Below are 8956 nucleotides of genomic sequence, written 5' to 3' on the forward strand. Positions count from 1 at the left end.
CTTCCCTCTTCTTCTTCCTGAGCGCCCCTGCTGCTCCTTCTCTCTTCCTCCCCTGCTGTTCTTCTTCACCAAACCGAGCCCTGTTGTTGTTCTCTGTGCGTGTGCGTGTGTAATTCATAAAAATTATTGGTGTGTGATGATGATATTTGTTCAGTCCGAAGACACGCGTCCTTCTTGCTTATTTTGTTGATCAGTAGAGCTTGTACCCACTAGCAATTACAAGTGTGATCAGTCAGATGATGCTAGCTCTGGAGAACGATTTGAGAATCTAGTGCTACCGTATTTTCTTTCTATTTCGTGTTGTTGAGTGCACTGCACTTTCAATCTACTAACCTGTCATGTCTCTTTAATCGTGCAAACTTGTTATGCTTTGGTTGCAGCGTGTTTCAAGTGCCTGGAAATGATTTTAACTTTGCAAATAAAAAATCAGCAATGCCATAACCTTGCAAATCAAAATTTAGTACCGTCACAACCTTGCAAAATCAATATTTAGTAGTAATGAACATTTTAGAAAAAACTGTGCATGGCTCCACCATGGAAGACAAACCAAAATGTACATCAAAGTTCTGTCATGTTATATTTATCTTCAAGACCTAAACATGGGAAATTGCCGCGGTTGCAAGGGGAAGGCACCCGGCGGTGCCTGAGGGCTAAGGGCACTTAACTCTACAAATCAAAATTCAGTACTAACATAAACTTGCAAATCAGAATCCAGTAATTAACCTTTTTGACAAATAGTAAGTCTGCAACTCCATGGCTCCATTGCAAAGTCAGTGTACATCAGGTTCCCGGATGGATACAACAGCAGTTACCTACTCGTACAAATGAAAGAGCAACATTACACTGACTACCCTGATGACCCAAACAAAGCAAAACAGAATCCAGGTTCATATCTAGCTTCACTAGCTAATCCATGTAGAGGCCATTGTAATCAGGTGTGGTTCGTCGTCTTCGTGCAGTCGGCAAGCCACTGACAGCTCTCTTCCACGTAGCGGCCATTTGCAAGGGATATGTAGCACCATTGAATTGCTCACAAAATAGACGGGGAGACATGTCCATCACCTAACTGCGAAGAATGATATAACGATCCGTAAACCATATTGCAGACAATTAATACCATGGCGGACTAAAATATCAACAAGCTTCAGTGAAAACCTTTCAATTAAAAAGAGCAAATACATTTTGCGTAAGAATAAGGGAACAAACAAGAGATGATTTTAAGATCACAAAACTGTTATAACTCTGATAAGACACCATTTGAATAATATGGTGATGTGCCTACTTCTTGAAGAGAACATAAAAAGGGTTTTGCTATCATTTGGTGGAACAAGCAAACTGTACAATTTACATATACCAGACTTGAGAAGAATATTTTCCTTTGCTCTTGATTATGCAACAAAACTGATAAGCTCTTTCATTCACGAGAAACTAAACTCACATCTCAATGCAATTGCATGGACAGGATAAGGTGTACCTACATGAGGGCTCAGCCACATCTTTCTCCTCCATGAATGATTGCTGATTTAATTTTGAGATGGGAAATTGCAGTTCTTGTAGCACTCCCAAACAGACTCCAGCCTGCAGATCAAATAATACTCGGCAGTTAATATAACTAAACAGAAAAGACAAATAAAATGCAGTTGTGGGTAGTACAAAGACATACATATCTTTCATCGCTGATTGCTCTAACAAAGCTGTCAAAGCAGCCACCACAACTTCCTCAAGGTAGTAAGCACCGCCAACCTCAAGTTCATCAAGAGTTTGCACCATTTGCTTGCGGTAGCCACACTCATACTCATAAACGAAGGACTTCTCAGTACCATGCACTGCAAGATGCCTTAACAATTCAATCATGAAATGCATTTTTTCTCCATAATAGCCATCACCCTTGTAAGAAAAGACTTCAAGGATGATCCGATTATCAACCTTCTTCATCTCCTCTAACCATGGCAATCCATGTAGTGCCTTCTCCAAGATTTTCTTAAATATGGGACTCTTATCTTTTTCATCAAACGATCTCCATGCATCAAAGATGCCTACCAGCAAGTTCAACCTAGCCCTTAAAGGCTTCAAAAAAGGAAAGTGCAGTATTAGCTCCCGCAGATTCTTAGTCATGATTCGGTCTGACCACCATTTAGCATATAGTTTCATTCCACTCAAGAATGCATGAAAAGGTGTTAGGTAAGGCACGTAAATGTGAGAACGGATGAATTTCTTCAGCACTTTTCTTGCAATGCTATCAAAATCTTTCTCCATCGCCGTGACCATCTCACGCGATATTTGAGGTAGTATCTGAAATAACTTGGGACTCTTTGTGATGACTACCTTGCCGTCATAGACATCCACATCTTCTATGCCAAAATCACCTTCCCATGAATACCCATCTCTGTGCTTGCTAATCACATGTCCAGTAAGTCCTTGGATCAAGGCGCATTTGTCAGGTAAAGGTATCATAATTTGGTTCCCAACATGACCATACACATCCATTTCTCTAAGCAAATCAGCACCAAGAGACTCCTTCAATTCCTCATGCCTGAAAACATATATGCAACAGTTTCCAATTAAATACTAGGATAAAAAAACTGATTTGTATAAATAAATAATAAAACAAAAGGGAAAGGATTAAAACCATTACTTTTTGGGCATTTCAAGAAATCTTAGCTCGAGTTGCTGCATTAAATTCCTTGCGGATTCTGTCACCACCATCCTCAATCTCGTTACAAGTTCCAGCATATACTTCCTAGCAATTTCTGTTAACTTCACCCTCAGCCTGTTTTACAATGTTTAGTACTACGATATTAAAAATCAAGGAACCATAAGGAAAATACAACGGCTAATAATTTGAAGGAAAAAAAGTGGCTAGTAATTTAAAGGGAAAATTGGGCACACTATGAGGCTAGCCACTGATGCTGAGCTTTTTGGTTTGATGTGGGCTTCGAGAGAGCTGAAACTTATCAGGACCAAGAACAGATGTGAGAGTGGAAGTCACTACAGCACGAAATTGATTGGGCCAAGAACCCCCAATACGGTGACACTTTTGATCAGCTACACAAAGCAGGTACAAACATTATATGGTTCCAGGTGTAGATGAGCTAACTGGGAGAACTGGAGGTGCTTCAAGAAGGTCGGAAAGGACAAAGAAAAGTATCTCATGGTGATGCGGCAAGGTCCAGAAGAAAGGGTACAGCAAGAGCAAAAAGAAGTCGAGAAGGCCAAAGGAAATCATGGGCCAAAAGAAGTTGAGAAGGACAAAGAAAAGCAACAAGAGCTTGGTAAAAACCAAGCACCAGATGATCAATCTCATATTCTGGACGCTGCTATTGTTCGCCTCACATCATATGGTTTGTAATTTTCTTGCACATTTTTAGGCATATGGTATGGTATTTTCTTGCACATTTCAGGCAAATTTTCAGCACATGTCAGCACACAATCTTATAGCTTGGTGTTCATGCAGATTGTTGTGATTTGTCCCCTTTTGGAAAAAGGTAATTGTGATTTCAGAATTGGAACATACTTGTGCTAGTACTCATAAAGTAACAGGAAAGGAAGCTTCGAAGAGGGGGAGGATATCTTCAGGAAAGATCCAACTGTTGGTGCAAAAAAACTACAGGATAGCATATACCTTTCGCCGCCATTGCAGACTCCCATTGCAAGGTCCTTTGACCGATTCAAGAGATGAGAGTAGAGGATGTGCAGTTCCCTTGATCCAGAACCTCTCACAAGCATGCCCCACAATTGAAAACGGTAATATGGCATCGTTTCTCCGGATGGCGTAAACCTATCAAAACGAAGCTGCCTGGATTAGAACCCGTTGAGTAGAACAACAACAACAACAACAACAAAGCCTTTAGTCCCAAACAAGTTGGGGTAGGCTAGAGGTGAAACCCATTGAGCAGCATAAGACAAAGAAACATAGAAAAGCGAGATAAACATACTCATCAAGAAACTCCCAAAACATAGGTAGCAATGTGGCATTTTTCTTGTCCGCTCCCTGTTCTCTCCTTTTATCCCGGCTGGAGTTCCTCTGCTCATCCCATGGGACCAAGTCATCCATGGGTGGAGGAATCAAATCACCGACAAGATCGGGCAACATTGGCAGAAGGTTGGCAAGTCTAGATCCCTCACTCGTGACATTGGCAGAAGATTGGGCATCATGATTTGAGCACTGCAAACAGAACATTGACATTTAAATAAACATGCCAACAAACACATAATAACTTATAAAGTCTTAGTTCCCCACCCTTTCATAAAAAAGAATGTAGGCCTCGCAATCAAGAACGTCCTGCAAGCTGGCTTCTTTGATCATCTCATCGCTTGCATAAAACCAAGACTTGTCATTGCTTTGATGTTCCTGACCATTCATCTTGTTAGCTCTTACATACACACTATAATGACCTCCATCCCGATCTCCAATGTGTTGAGCAACACCAACTAGACGGTAGGTGTTATTGTCATTCTCGTCAAAACTGAAAATTACAGGAAATAGTGATGACCAGAGCAGTCGTAGAGCTGTACAGTACTGTCGCTCGCTCATAAATCATAAATACTGAGATGCCAAATTCAAAAATATTCAGACCCAGTTCAGTCTGAATAATTGTCTGAAACTACATAAGGATGATTAATAGCTAGCTAGTGGTTGGAGATCTTCTTTGGTTAGGAAGGGAGCTGAGAGTGTATAGAGTTAGTTAATAAAAGGTTCATTTTCAAAGCTAGGAACAGTAAGTATGCATGCCTTTGTTTGTCTCTAACGAGGGACAAAAGAATACTAAGTCAGCAATTATAGTTCATTTTCATGTCATGGGTCCTAGCTAATCTAGCTGCTCCAGCTTTTTCATTCATGGACCTAATTAAGCTGAGCTAACTTCAGTTATACTAGTTTCTGTTTTGTTTAATTTGGACGGCCGGTTGGTTTTTTTATTGATCAATTATTTCTAAATTTGAGTTGTATTTATTAATTAGTTACTGCTTCATGCTTGAAGATAGCTGGAGTAGTTACTAACACTGCGCTACTACTCTGGTTGATGCATGGAGCTATATTCAGTCAGTCAAGGAATGTTTTTTTCCTACAATAGTCGGTCAAACAAGTTTTCAGATTCAAGTAAAATGATTTCTTATCCATTCGAACAAGACTACTCCCTCCGTTCACTTTTGTAAGTCCTTTCAGACAGCTCAAAATAGGCTGTTTTGCACATTGTCTGAAATGTCTTTAAGGTCTTATAAAAGTGAACAGAGGGAGTATTAAAAATGATTTCATATTCAGTCAGTCAAAGAAACAGTACCTTCTGTCAATGTACGGCTGCATATTGAGAATCTCCTTGAAACCCACATGTCCTTTCAATTTATCATATCCAGCAGGATTAGGAGCCTTTTTTTGCCTGATCAAACTAATAACCATTACATTAGGAGCTCTAGTTATAATCATTCTTTTCCTTGCAGCTCTGATTTTTTTTTTGTTTCCTGTTTCTGGTCATTTTGGTTATCGTCACCACCGGACTCCACGACACGTTTTGTTTTAGTTGCATCAGTGCAAGACTCACAGACCCAATCAGATAACAACTCTTCCTTGGTGTACAAGGAGAAGCACTCCTCAACTGATACAGGATCATCACCATCATGTGCCTCAGCATCAGCTTTATTGCTCCTCGAAGCTACAGTAGGGAGCTTCCTGTCTGGAATTGGCAGTCGGAATATAAGGGTCTCTTCACGTTTCCCCTTGGAACTGTGTACACATTCTGTGCTGGTTAGAGCACTACACTCCTCGCCTGCAAAGATGGACTTGACAATTGAGACCTTCTTTGGAGCATCCGTTGAAGGTTGACGTGCTTCATCTTCCTCTTGATCCAAACCATGAAGAAAACATTGGATGAGTTCTTCGGCATCCTCCATTCCGCCGGTACTGAATTGGGGCCACCTTGAGCAGACAGATGCAAACAATTTTGTTTGGTCAAGGTAGCGTTTTGCATTGCTTGAAGGACTTGTGTCGACAAAGAGCTCTTTGAAAAGCGCAGCAATTGGCCCTTTGCAAACGTTTTGTCCCATCATCATGCTGCGCAGTGGGTCAAGGGCCAATAAGCACTGCAGCATGGCATTGAAAAAACAGGCGTTGCCGGGATTCCGCAGCCCCCTGATGACATTATATTTGGCAACGTCCTCCTTGGTTGAGTGAGGAGATGATGGACTGCTTGATCCCACCGGTGTCAGTGTCAGCACCTCCTTCTTGTCCAAACCATCATCATCCTCCAAGTGAGGAGATGACGAACTGCTGGATCCCTTGCCCTCTACCTCCACCGGTTCCACCCGCGGTGTCAGCACCTCCTCCTTGTCCAAACCATCATCATCCTCCGAGCGAGGAGATGACGAACTGCTGGATCCCTTGCCCTCCACCTCCACCGATTCTATCTTCTGCGGTGTCACCACCTCCTTGTCCAAACCATCATCATCCTTCGGATCAAGCGGGTTGGTGTTTGCCTCTAACTCAGTTGAAGCTTCTGCTGATTGTGATGGACGATACTTAAAAACCTTGAGTGGAACCTTCTGGTTACACTCACAACAGTACAGTGCATCTTTATCATAGGTGTTGGCAAACCACCGATGCCCAGGTTGCTCCTTGTGATGTGCTCTAACATGGCCCTCTGGCTCGAATCCTGCACCACCACAAAAAAAGCTACCGCACTCCAAGCAAACCCAGGAGGCGCTGCTGTTTGGTTTTGCAGGCTCCTTGGCAGCAGCGCGTCTTGCTGACCTGTTCTTCTTCCTCTCCGTCTTCTCCTCACCACCCGAGCGGCAGGCAGACAAAGCCTTAAGCTCACACGTCAAACAAACATCGTTATATTTGGTCCGCAGCCGCTTTTCATTCAACTCAGACATATGCTGACGATCGTAGTGCTGAATGCACTTAAACTCCTGCATTGGGTCACTAGGAACATAGAGGATACACGGTGAGCTTGGTCTGGATCGGTCACTAATGGCGCCGCATCGCATCCAAAAAGGAAAGGTTGGGGGGAAAAGTTACCTCGGTTTGGCCAGCGATTTCTGGCGAGCCGACCGGGCCTTGGACTTGGGCCCCATGGCGCCGCCGAAGCCGGACGAGTGGATTCGGCGCGGCGTCGCCGGAGGGGGCGGGTACGGCCGGCGGCACGCGGACGCAGCTTCCTGTGAATGCGAAACGAAGGGGAGGGAGGGAGCGAGGGAGTGAGAGAGAGAGGGGAGGGAGACGCTGCCGCTGGAAACTTCAGACCAGTTCTTTTGGCCTCATGATTCTCCAGAATCGTGATTCTGGGAAACTGCCAGGAGAATCATCTGCCCACATAATTGTCTGCCCAGTTCTTTTCTGTGATTCTAACCTGTGATTGTTGTATGAGTTAGAGATATGACAGAGAGAAGGGGAGAAAGGATAAGATAGAGAGGAGCTCACCAACATCGGCGAAGTGGGCTCGGTCGACGCCGGCTCCTCCTGCTGCAGGGCGGTTGGGTCGGGGCGGGGAAGCCGGTTCGCCTCCTGCTGCCGGCGCTGAGGGGTCGGGGGTGGCTGTGGACTGGACGGGGATGCGCTGTAGAGGACCACCGGCAACGGAACTGACGATTTCGGGGCGGGGAATCCGGCTGGCGGCGCCAACCCTAGGTCGAACGGGGATGGGGATGAGCGACGGGGACGATCGACTGGGGGGAATCGACAAGTACTTTGGGCTGGGCCTCTGTCGGTCGGCTGGCCTGAGTGGCATATTGGGGGTAATTTCTACATTGAATAGGGGTATTTGATAAAACTGAATCGTTTTGCTTTGAGGGAATCGCCAGAATCGTCAAGTTTGCTCGATTCTGAAATACACCGCCGATTGTGGGTGATTCTAGACGATTCCTGGAGAAGCGATGAGTTCTTTTGCGATTGTGATTTTCCAGGCAGTGATTCTTCAGAATCGAGTCGAAAGAACTGGCCCGAACACATGCGTCGGCAGCGGCAAATCAGGGGCACAGGGGTCGTGCAACGGAGCTACGCCCGGTCCATGCGCCGGTGCGCAGCGGAGCGCTCGATGCAATGGCACGTTTCGCGGCGGTGCGCAGTGGGCCGGGTGCATACGTCCAACAGGGTGTATCGCGCGTAGGGGTAGAAGCGTACTTGTCATTTGGACTCGTAGCACGATGCGTCAAGCCGTCGATGCCCATGGCCTTGTACTCCGCTCCAGTAATTACTAGGAGTCCTTTATATCTTTTCTTGAATTTAATGTAATGTTGAAGATATTCCTGGGGAAAAAGTCCAAAATAAACCTTGAAGTTATAGACGAAAGCTAAATCAAACCCCAAACTTTGAATCCCGGAAATTGACACTCTAAACTTGCAATCCCGGTCTATTTTGGACCCTAGACCTGTTTGGCAAACTATGAATAGTACAATCCCGGCCGGGATAACTAGCTACTCTCACGGATAAGAATTTGGGCCGGCCCACTACAACACAACAAGAATTCGTGAAGTTTCAAAAATGTTCGCGCATGTTTAAAATTATTCGCGAGTTAAAAAATGTTCCTGTTTTCTATTTTCGGCGAAAATTAAATTCATTTTGTGTTTTTAAAAAAATGTTTGGCATTTTAAAATTCTATTCGCATTTTAAAAAACTGTTTGTGATTTCAAAAACAAAAACACATTTGCCAAAAATGTTCATAATACCAACAGTTTTTCAGATGCTATGATTGTTTTCAAATTTTCAAATTATGTCACATTTTTAAAATATTTTTTACAATTTCATAAACTATTTCGTAAATAATGTTTTTAAAAAATGTTTAGTTTTTTTTAAATCTTCGAACATTTCATGAAGTGCGAGAACTTTTTAAAATTTTCGAATAATTTTAAAAACCAACAACTTTGAAAAAGCCAACACCTTTTGAAACATCAACATTTTTTGAAACCTGAACGAAAATTTAAAGTGCAAACACTTTTTGAACCATAATTTTTTTCTGAAACCTGA

At 43.3% G+C, this 8956-nt stretch overlaps 1 pseudogene; it reads right to left on the minus strand.

The window, feature by feature from the left end:
- Positions 1-878: 878 nt before the first annotated feature.
- Positions 879-7090, minus strand: LOC119281412 (annotated as a pseudogene).
- Positions 7091-8956: the final 1866 nt, after the last annotated feature.

Source organism: Triticum dicoccoides, chromosome 3B (genome assembly GCF_002162155.2).
Source record: "Triticum dicoccoides isolate Atlit2015 ecotype Zavitan chromosome 3B, WEW_v2.0, whole genome shotgun sequence".
Lineage (NCBI taxonomy): Eukaryota > Viridiplantae > Streptophyta > Magnoliopsida > Poales > Poaceae > Triticum > Triticum dicoccoides.